The following is an 11536-nucleotide window of genomic DNA, read 5'->3' as shown; positions in this document are numbered from 1 at the left end:
TGTTCATATTGATTTCAGGACATACATCCCTTAACATTATAATCACATAACACTGAGAGTTTCGAAAAACACAAATGTATCTTTTTTTTTTTTTGAATCCACACAAAGCATCCTCTCAAAAAACAACAGCAACCACAAAGCAACGTAACTGATATTTTAAACCAATATATATGCCTGGTGTAAAAATTTAAATTATTGTCAAAATTAAAAATAGCAAGGGCTCTGACAAAAACTTTCTTTAAATGTTTTTAAATTATTTTATCGGCAAATCGGTTTTTAAGATGACCAATACTGATAATAAAAATGCTTCATATCAGCGCCGATAACCAGTCGACCCCAAATCTAAATGCAATTAAAATAAAACATCAGTGAATCAGAATTAAAAGAACAAAGGGAGTAGACTTTAAAGGCTGTGCACTGATGCAGTGGCTGGTTCTCCCCGGTTTGACTGATATAATATCTCAGATATTACTCACTCCTTTCTTTATTCTTATCTCGGTTTCCCTCCTCTCTCTCTCTCTTTCTGTTACTTTATTGGCATTTCCTCCTCACCGAGCCCAATGCTGGCATAATCATTACTTAGCGTTTCTCTCACCACCTCCCTTGTGCCAAAAAAGGCAAATTCTCCTGTGAAGGAAACAAAATAAAATTGGCGAACTACCTGCAGGTCCATTCTAAATCTCAGTTAAACAAACAGGGGAGGAAGTGCGGGGTACACACATGCCCTTTATTGTCCTGCCATGAGTCAGTGAAGAAAATCGGAGGGAAGGGGGGAGTATCTGGACTGGAAAAACAGCTCTGTGGAAGATAGAGAGACACAAGTGCTTCCACACCCACTGTCACTCAGACTGATGGAGGTAAGCGACAGGCCGCATTGTTCCTGTTCATGGCGTGAATGCCACGCTGAGGTTGACAGAGATAAGAGCTGGATGCATAGCTGCTCTCAGTATGTATATGAGGGAAGTGACGGTGGCCACTTTGTCATTGCACCCGGTCTTAAGGGGCTTTAGAGCTGATTAGCAAAGAGACCTAAAGGTTACACACGCTTATCTGTGGACGTTATCACCTGCTTCCTTGCAATGATGTATTAAGCCTGATGCAGACAGGTTCATGGGCATTCGCTTTGGCTTGACACACTGGTTAAACTATTTACTTCTGGAAAGTTTGTGAAAATTTCTTATTTAGAGTCATGAACGTGCATGACAGGTTTCGACACACTGATGCGTTTTGTACAAACTTTGCAACTTTTTTGAGATACGCAAATTGGTTTCCATCATGCAATGTAGCAAAAAGTCAACACTGAAAAACAGCCCAAAAATATATATATTATTGTAGCTCATCAAACACTAAAATATAAAATACATGAAAAACTCAAAGTTTACTTGAAATTGAAGACTCATCTTCTGAATCACTTTTTTTGTTGTGGTTTGTTTGTTTTTTTGGGTAACACTTGTTCGATTCTCACTTTTACTTGTTGTTTATAAGCATACCTATTAAGTATTAATTGTTCATTAGTTTGTATAAAACACATATTCGCCATGACCATATTCTACATCCTAATCCTACCTAATACCTAACTACCTTACTAATACCATAATAAGCAGCAAATGAGAAGTTTATTAAAGCATAAGTCGTAGTTAATGATGTCTTAATAGTAAAGTCTGACCTTAAAATGAAGTGTGGATCATTTTGATTTTTTTTTTTATCTAGTTTAGTTTCATGGTCAAATTATTTTATGTTTTTTACTGTTAGATTGAAGAACTGACAAGAAATAACTGTTATATTTCAGTATCTAATAAGCTACATTAGATCTTTTCTGTTTTTACATGAATCTTTAGTGTTGCTCAGAGTTGAAAAAGGTCGACAAGCTGCAGCCAGTGTTTTTTTTTTTGTCAAACAAAAAGTGTTGAATTGTGCGAATTGCATTGCATTAGATACAATATATAAAACATGCAACCTGGTCTCACAGAATTCCGTGAAATGTCCACGGGCCCTTAACTCAAAATCTGTGAAATCATCACGGAATTGCCACAAATTCCGTGACGCGGCCACGGATATATCTCCAACGCAAGTCAATGACACTGACCTTCCGTGGTCCACACACGGATACCCGTTTCAATGACGGAGTACAGAACTCGCTCAACGGACGTACTTTCTCATTTGGAAACGCAACATTTGAAGTATTTGTTTCTTTTCCAATGCCATAATGACGTTAACCAGACAGTTATTGTGGTTATTGCATTGTCCTGCCATCATAAAAATTCACTTTGATTCTGTTAGCCTAACTAAAATCTGTGATACGAGCACGGAGTCTGTGCTGAGATCACGGATAACTCTAACGCAAGTCAATGACACTCATCTTCCGTGGTCCACACACGGATGCAGTCTCACGGCAGTTCGTGATTTGGGCACGTAATTTAATCTATTTATTCGTGGCATGGACACGTTTATTTCGTTATTTTCGTGATTGCAGCACGTTTTTTTAAACTAATGCATTTCAATTGGAGGCATCTTTCGTGCATCAGCACGATACTTTCTGATTAATTAATTTTTTTCCCCCACAGGACAACAGAAGAAACTCACTGAAACTTTTTTTTTTTTAAATCGGAGCTTAACTTACTGTAACAAAACTGAGCAACATACTGTATTGCTGGTGACAAAAACACACATTAAAACTTTTTTGGCTGTAAAATGCGCAATGGTTCTTTTTTTAATTTTTTTTATTGATTTTTATTTTTTTCATAGGCCTAGGTTTTTTTTTAAATTACAGAATTCAATATCAAGTCCTTGACACATAACTGTAACACATTTTCACATTTAGAAACAATATAGTTTAAATAAAAAGAATAAATAAATAAACTAGCAGAGATCTTTTTTTTTTTTTTTTTTTTACTTTAGACTCTAAAGTTTAAAGTTTTTATTAAGGTTATTGTAAAGGCTGCTTAAAAATGCTGTTGCTGATGAGCCGCTGATCGCTGTCAGATTCTGCGATATGAATGTCCGCGTTGGATTGTGGCTAATGGGCTTAGAATGAGCCCCGCTCGGCCTGTGTTCTGGCTTACTGTAATATTTCACCGGTAATAAGACCGAAATAATATAATTAAAATAAAGAAATGAATCAATACAATGATAACATCTAAATAAATGTTGATAGATGTAGCCTTATAGTTTTAAAAATATCAATAAACAGCAAATCAACACAGCTTCGAAATAATAACCGAAAGAGACCTAAATAATAATAATACATAAATAATATACTACAGCGCCGCCACTCCCACCACGCGCATCACGCGCTTTGCGTCAACCCATTCACTCCCAAAGCGTCAAAAACTGAAGGCTGGTCAAGCGCCTCTAGCGTCACTGACATGAGATGTTTATCGCTATGAAATCACGTTCAAGAAGTCTCATTCAGCACACATCGCGATACTTGCCATCAGTTTACAAGAGCCGCAGGTGGGGTGAGTAGTAGTAAATATGCTCTTTTAATGCCTGTTATAAAATGTATTCTGTCTTCTTTATTAATCAGATGAGCGCCTTATGTTTACTCTCTGTATTATATCGGTCATCCGAGGCTGTCTTTGAGTTTCATTGTGTTTAACTAAATGAACACAGCTGCTAACTGGGGTGATTAAACTCTGTCACGTGACGTGCCATAGACCTGGGATCCGTTTTATATTCATTTCAGGTTCAAAGATGGAAGTTGTATTTGTAGTAAAATCATGGTAACCATGACACCTACAATAGTAGGTCAAACCCAGTAAACAAGACATTTACCATGTTTTTTACCACAGTAACTGTAGTTTTACTATGGTTTCGTGATAGCACAATAATCACCAAAATAATTATAGTTGTACCACTGTAATGATAGTGTTTAAATGTGCTTTTATATGACATATTTCACAGTAATCACATTTACTGTACCATGCTTGTAATACCTTTTTAATGTAAATCAAAAAAAAAAAACAAATTTTTCCCATCTTGCAGTTCATTCATATTAGTTTATATCTTAAATATTTTGCTCACAGATCACTATTAACATTCTGTATATAATTCTGTTTTATTTTCTCTCCCCTTGTATTTATTTTTTAGCTGAAAAGACGTAAAGGAAGCAGTCAGCCCAGTCGTGTTTGTGGAGAGGTATTCCTTCAGAAATGGAGAAGACAGAAAGCTGCAGAGGCAGGTTGGTCTGTGACTGTGATAGTTTGTCCCTTTTATCAAACATTCCTGCTGTTATCATTTGCACAGCATTTGTTGTTTCTTAAACTGTTGTACGGTCCAAACACCCACACTTGCCATCTTTGCACATTTCCTTTATTTGGCCCAAGTGAGCATGAAGATCCCAAGTGTGTGTCGATCTTAACATGACAAAGTTCGTTTCAACTTTGCATTTTAAAATAAACTTCTAAATGTTTTTCCAATAGTCCCTATTAAAGATGACAATTTAATTTGTGGTGCTTCTAATTAAGTGATAAAAAGAAGTTACAAATGATGTACAAAATAAATATACTTTTCTGTGCACCAAGAAAACGTGCAACACTTTGTTTTACTACTAAATTATTCTCAATATCTAATTATTATTATTAATATTTCACATACATTGGAAAGGTTTGCGTGACCTCCTGTGAGATCTCTGCAAAAAGTCTCACGATTAATTCCAAAACATGATGCATGATGGGATACACTAAGCGTTGTAAAGCGCTCCGGAGCAGTATTGGAGAGGTTTAGTTTGTGTTAAGGATGCTGCGCTTTGGCATTATTAAGACCGGGGACAGTCTTGTGCATGCACTGTCACGTACACACACTCTCAAGGGACCTCAAGTGTGGGTATTTGGAAAGGGGAAAAGTCTTTAAAATGATCCCTAAATACAGTCGCACATCAAAGTCTTAATAATTCAGTAATTCAATTTAACACTTGTATGATATTGTACAAGCCCCTGGACAATCTTATCTGACACTGTCACAATATTGGAAAATCACACAGTCAGAAAGTTTATATTGTTCATTGGCTTCTCATTAAATTACTTCAAATAAGCCCCATCAGTTCATGTTCCCACTATACGTGATCTCCATGATTAGAAATTGCTATTAATGACTTGCTTTTATAAAATGGATGCATTTAACAATTAATTATACAGCATCTTTGCAGAGGATGCTTTCATGGTCTAAAAAAAACACAGTAATGTTGCATGTAAAGAAATAATATTTCCTTCCTTTCTGTCTTCCAGGATTGTTTGCAGATAACACTGTAGTTCTCCATCATGCACAAGGACTCACCTCTAAAACTCTTTATCCCCCCCCCCCCCCCCCACAGACAGAAATGGTTCCTGGATCAGTGACTTAAGACTTTGCAGTGGTTTGATTTTTGCAGAAGATGTAACTTTGTTTTAATTAAGCTTATAATGAATACATTGTGACCTTCCAGCAACCCATATACTGTACTGTATACAGAACCAGTGATGATAACAATAGTTAAAAATAGTATTTATCATATTGATAAAGCATTGTGTTCTCTTTTTCAAGCGTCATACAGTAAACTGTACTTCTGGTGCTTTTATCATAAAAAAAGCATCAGTTCTCATCGGGAGTTTTAGTAAAGGACATATTCATACACAGCCATCCCCTAGTTCCAGTCATGAAGTGAATGATGTTATTGTTAAAGGTATATTTCTGCATTTTTATGTAGCAGGTGTTTGTTTTCCTGAACACTTTATCTTTCTTCCATTGTTCGGACAATCAGTGTTTATTTGATGATGTGCTGATAGAGTTTTATAGATGATATTGCACACTTGACATGCATGACTTCATGATGTTATTTTGTGATTTTGAAACATTTACATTGTGTTGTATCACTTTTTGGTCAATAGAATTTTTAAAGAGAATGTATCTTTTTCTGGTGTTCTCTGAAAGACATATACCGTATTTATACTGTTTTGTTTTTTAATAAAAGTATTTGCATACTGAAAATTGTTAACGTTTACAACATAACTGCCTTTTTATTCTTCATAATTTTATTCTTCAAAAACGAGCTTGGTGACAGTGCAGTAATATGCGCTCTTTGTCTTTAAATGAGTTTGACATAATAATAATACTGTAATAAATACTGGAAAATTCTTACAAAATTATGTATGTTCATTATGCTTTTTCAGTTTTTATTCCTAGAGATCAATTGGTAAAGCAAGGCAAATCACAGAAACAAATGTGAATAATTTAATAACTTAATAATTTCACTCTTTACTTTTTATTAGTAAATGCACTTGTCTTTGGTCAGGAAAAAAATGTATCTTTTAAATTGAATGAAATGAATCTATTGGTTAGATAAGATACAACTGTGACTGTGCAGTTCTCATCACATGTGTAGTTGTAAATACACATGTGCACATCAATATTGCCTAATTTTTGTCAAGCTGAATAACAATAATTTCTGTATTTGCATTATTGTTGGAAGAAGGTGTAGACGTTAATAAAACACTATCTAATAGGTGGCAAATTTAATTTATTGTTAACCAATCTATCCCTTTAGCCGAAAAACGGAAGACAGCGCTCATGAATGACCATAAATGGTTAAGGAAGTGTGATGACGCTGCTCAGCTATGATGCCATTGGCTGTGAATGTTCCTTGTCACCGCAGGACTGTCTGTGGTTGGACTATCTTTTAACCCATATTAAACAGCGCATCATGTTACAAAAGTATGTTTTGCTGCTATTATCACATTAGTAAATATATTAAGTCAACAATGAAGTGTTTCTATGTTGAGAAAAATCACCTTTTTAGTGAGATCCTAACCCTATCCCTAAGAATAACTTCAATGAACTACAAAAAACAGCGCCTAGTTTTGCCTTTCCATAGATAGAACGACGGAGGCTTATGGGTAATGTAGTTTAAAACGTTTTATTAACGAAATGAAATAAATAATATATTTAATGGTAAACTGGACATATAAATATGTTCACTGTGTAAACATCTATGATATATTTGAGAGGCATGATGAAATTTAGTATTTTAGAGTGAGCAATATTTAAAATGCCTTTATGCCACCTTTCCATTTATTTCTGAAAACTGTGCCCAAAATTATTTTATCAGCATAGCATAAGTAGTAATCCTGCTGATTTTCTCTTTGATATGTTAATTTGACTCTGATTTACAGCCATTTGAAATGTACAGTTTTGGGCTCTTCCAGGAGGTGCTACTGGGCCCCTGGGGGTAGAAGGGCAGTAAATCCTACATATATGTATTCTCCTCATCATGGACAACAAACTGAGCTGAGTCACATTTATATCTGACAGTTTTCACAGTCCACACTTTTCTAATCTTAACATCATGGCTAGTAAAGCTTTTGACAGGACATGTTGAGGCCATCTGATGAAACATGGAAAAACTAATTAGAAAAAATCTGTGTAAAAAATGTCCTCCTCACCCCCTTATCTTGCTCCTCAGGTACTGGACATCAGTAATGTGCATGCTCTTGGTTTTAATGCAGTTCAAGATAAACATTGATCATTCCTGCTACATTCTCAGTTATCCCTCAAGTGTTTGTAACAATAAAGCCCATGGCAACATCTTGTAATGCAAAATAATTAATCTCGTAACTCCCTTTCTTTCACAAAACAATTGGCATTTGTTACTAAATATAAACAATAATAACTTTCTGGTGTATTGATGTCCCAGATGTCATTAATCTGATCAAATATTTTTATGTCTTAAGTAAAAAATAATCCCGATAATTAATAATATGTAGTTTTTCCAAGTCTAAAATAAACACATATGAGCCTACCTAGTAAAATGATGTATTTACCAAGAATCTTCAGAACACAATATTCACCATTTTCATTTTATTGAAGCATAGAATATAAAGATGATAAAAGTAGCATCAAGACAAATAAGATTCAAGGAAAATAATTATTTATCATCAAAAATACATTAACCTCATATATTAATCAGTTCACACAGATGAGTGATGAAATGTCCTTAAAAGTCACACAATCCCATCCAGTCAACTGTGATTCAGATCATGCGATACAGTACATATAAGACATGTGATACTGTTCCAGAAAATAATGATTCCTTATCATCACATCTAAACTGGTTTCATCTCCCCATCGTGATCTTCTTCTCTCGTGTCTGGAAACAGTTTGTGGTTGATATCCAGCACCGATGTGGTGTAGCATGTTCTCAGCCAGAGGATCTCTCAGTCCTAAGATCCCAGACCTGGTCAAAGTGTAACAAACAATCCAGATGAAGTTGTTTAATGGACAGAGAGCTCAGCTTATGTTCTGTGTGATTTTAGCAGGGTGAGCAACTATGACCCTTGTAGTACTGTACACTTACCATTCTTCAAGCTGTTTTAAGACCTTTTGAGAAGCCTTTTCTCTGAAGACAATTTACCACATCCTCTTCTTTCACTCCTTTCAAGAGCATCACTTGATCAAAACCCCTCATTTGGCTGATGAGATCATCTGTGCAAAGTGAAATTGTTAAAGTATTGCAATAAACAATTTAATTCTGCAAGAATTAAGAAAAAATTACAGAGGCAAAGGTCTTGCTCATGAGACTCCATTAGCATGTGTAGTTCTCAGAGACTCTAGAATCGATCTAATGTTGCAGTAAATGTGTTTTCTTCCTCTAGAATCTCTCTCCAAAGTTCCTGACTTCTCTCACAAATGTGTTTTAGTCTGTGGAGTGTAAGGCCTTGCTTCAAACCAATCAAATATCAATCCACAATTTATAACACAACGTTTACGATACAATGAGATAATGTCAATTGGTGTTTATATCAATTAAACCACTTTTATGGCACTTGTATGCTTTTAAGAAAAACAGGTAGTGTTTTTTAAAAACTTAAGATTAAAAATGTTTCAGTCACACTTTGCTAACATGCTATAATTATAATAGCTGTATCAAATAAAATAACATAACAATAAAAACATTGGAAAGAATAATCACGGCTGACATGACCAGTCCTGTGAGAGATCATCATAAAGTGCTGTAACACATAACACAGCATTGCTTCAACACACACACATACCAGAGGACTTCTGTTTGTTTGAGCACAAGATGAGCTCTTCATTCCTCATCCTGATCAAATCATTTCCTTGGTCTTCCTTCTCTTCTGTGAAACAAGATAATCTCTACTTACTCTGTGTGTAATTAATATTGCTCATTAAACATATAATTAAGTTAATTTAAAGTAAGATTCAGACCAGAGCATTTGATGAGTAAATGTTAATTCAAAAATATTTAAAAAAAAAAGGTACCTGGGAAGAGCTGATCATGGCAAGATTCACTGAGACTCAGTAATAGCTCTTTTAGTTTTTAGGAAGGTGTGTGAGGGTTGGCTCACCAAAAACTTCTGAAAAAGAAGAGCAGCATTATCTGCAAACAATCCTGTAAGACAGAAATATTATTTCATTACATGCAACTTATTCATTACTTATACATTATTTTTTAGACCATGAAAGCATCCTCTGCAAAGATGCTGTATAATTAATTGCTGTATAAGTCATTAATAGCAAGCTATATTCATATGAGTTGGTTTAAAAATTAATACATGCTAATAGGGCTGTTATCAGTAGTGTAATTGATCTGGTTCTGACAAATTAATCAAAGATTTAATATATATCACTTGACACATTAAACTAGCATTTCTACTCGTGGAGATCACGTATAGTGGGAACATGAACTGATGGGGCTTATTTGAAGTAATTTAATGAGAAGCCAATGAACAATATAAACTTTCTGACTGTGTGATTTTCCAATATTGTGACAGTGTCAGATGAGATTGTCCAGGGGCTTGTACAATATCATACAAGTGTTAAATTGAATTAGTGAATTATTAAGACTTTGATGTGCGACTGTATTTAGGGATCATTTTAAAGACTTTTCCCCTTTCCAAATACCCACACTTGAGGTCCCTTGAGAGTGTGTGTACGTGACAGTGCATGCACAAGACTGTCCCCGGTCTTAATAATGCCAAAGCGCAGCATCCTTAACACAAACTAAACCTCTCCAATACTGCTCCGGAGCGCTTTACAACGCTTAGTGTATCCCATCATGCATCATGTTTTGGAATTAATCGTGAGACTTTTTGCAGAGATCTCACAGGAGGTCACGCAAACCTTTCCAATGTATGTGAAATATTAATAATAATAATTAGATATTGAGAATAATTTCTTGGTGCACAGAAAAGTATATTTATTTTGTACATCATTTGTAACTTCTTTTTATCACTTAATTAGAAGCACCACAAATTAAATTGTCATCTTTAATAGGGACTATTGGAAAAACATTTAGAAGTTTATTTTAAAATGCAAAGTTGAAACGAACTTTGTCATGTTAAGATCGACACACACTTGGGATCTTCATGCTCACTTGGGCCAAATAAAGGAAATGTGCAAAGATGGCAAGTGTGGGTATTTGGACCGTACAACAGTTTAAGAAACAACAAATGCTGTGCAAATGATAACAGCAGGAATGTTTGATAAAAGGAACAAACTATCACAGTCACAGACCAACCTGCCTCTGCAGCTTTCTGTCTTCTCCATTTCTGAAGGAATACCTCTCCACAAACACGACTGGGCTGACTGCTTCCTTTACATCTTTTCAGCTAAAAAATAAATACAAGGGGAGAGAAAATAAAACAGAATTATATACAGAATGTTAATAGTGATCTGTGAGCAAAATATTTAAGATATAAACTAATATGAATGAACTGCAAGATGGGAAAAATTTGTTTTTTTTTTATTTACATTAGAAAGGTATTACAAGCATGGTACAGTAAATGTGATTACTGTGAAATATGTCATATAAAAGCACATTTAAACACTATCATTACAGTGGTACAACTATAATTATTTTGGTGATTATTGTGCTATCACGAAACCATAGTAAAACTACAGTTACTGTGGTAAAAAACATGGTAAATGTCTTGTTTACTGGGTTTGACCTACTATTGTAGGTGTCATGGTTACCATGATTTTACTACAAATACAACTTCCATCTTTGAACCTGAAATGAATATAAAACGGATCCCAGGTCTATGGCACGTCACGTGACAGAGTTTAATCACCCCAGTTAGCAGCTGTGTTCATTTAGTTAAACACAATGAAACTCAAAGACAGCCTCGGATGACCGATATAATACAGAGAGTAAACATAAGGCGCTCATCTGATTAATAAAGAAGACAGAATACATTTTATAACAGGCATTAAAAGAGCATATTTACTACTACTCACCCCACCTGCGGCTCTTGTAAACTGATGGCAAGTATCGCGATGTGTGCTGAATGAGACTTCTTGAACGTGATTTCATAGCGATAAACATCTCATGTCAGTGACGCTAGAGGCGCTTGACCAGCCTTCAGTTTTTGACGCTTTGGGAGTGAATGGGTTGACGCAAAGCGCGTGATGCGCGTGGTGGAAGTGGCGGTGCTGTAAATTAATTATGTATTATTATTATTTAGGTCTTTTTCGGTTATTATTTCGAAGCTGTGTTGATTTGCTGTTTATTGATATTTTTAAAACTATAAGGCTACATCTATCA

The 11536-nt window shown here is 35.1% G+C and overlaps 1 long non-coding RNA gene across 1 annotated transcript; it reads right to left on the bottom strand.

The window, feature by feature from the left end:
• Positions 1-8029: 8029 nt before the first annotated feature.
• Positions 8030-9114, bottom strand: LOC132140477 (uncharacterized). The gene is made up of 3 exons (XR_009433816.1): positions 9024-9114; positions 8327-8454; positions 8030-8206 (listed from the first exon to the last, which is right to left on the bottom strand). It is a non-coding gene; the product is annotated as an uncharacterized LOC132140477 (long non-coding RNA).
• Between the last annotated feature and the right edge of the window lie 2422 nt (positions 9115-11536).

The sequence above is a fragment of the Carassius carassius genome, chromosome 5 (genome assembly GCF_963082965.1).
Source record: "Carassius carassius chromosome 5, fCarCar2.1, whole genome shotgun sequence".
In the NCBI taxonomy this organism is placed as follows: Eukaryota; Metazoa; Chordata; class Actinopteri; order Cypriniformes; family Cyprinidae; genus Carassius; species Carassius carassius.
This window is presented reverse-complemented; position numbering and strand designations above follow the sequence as displayed.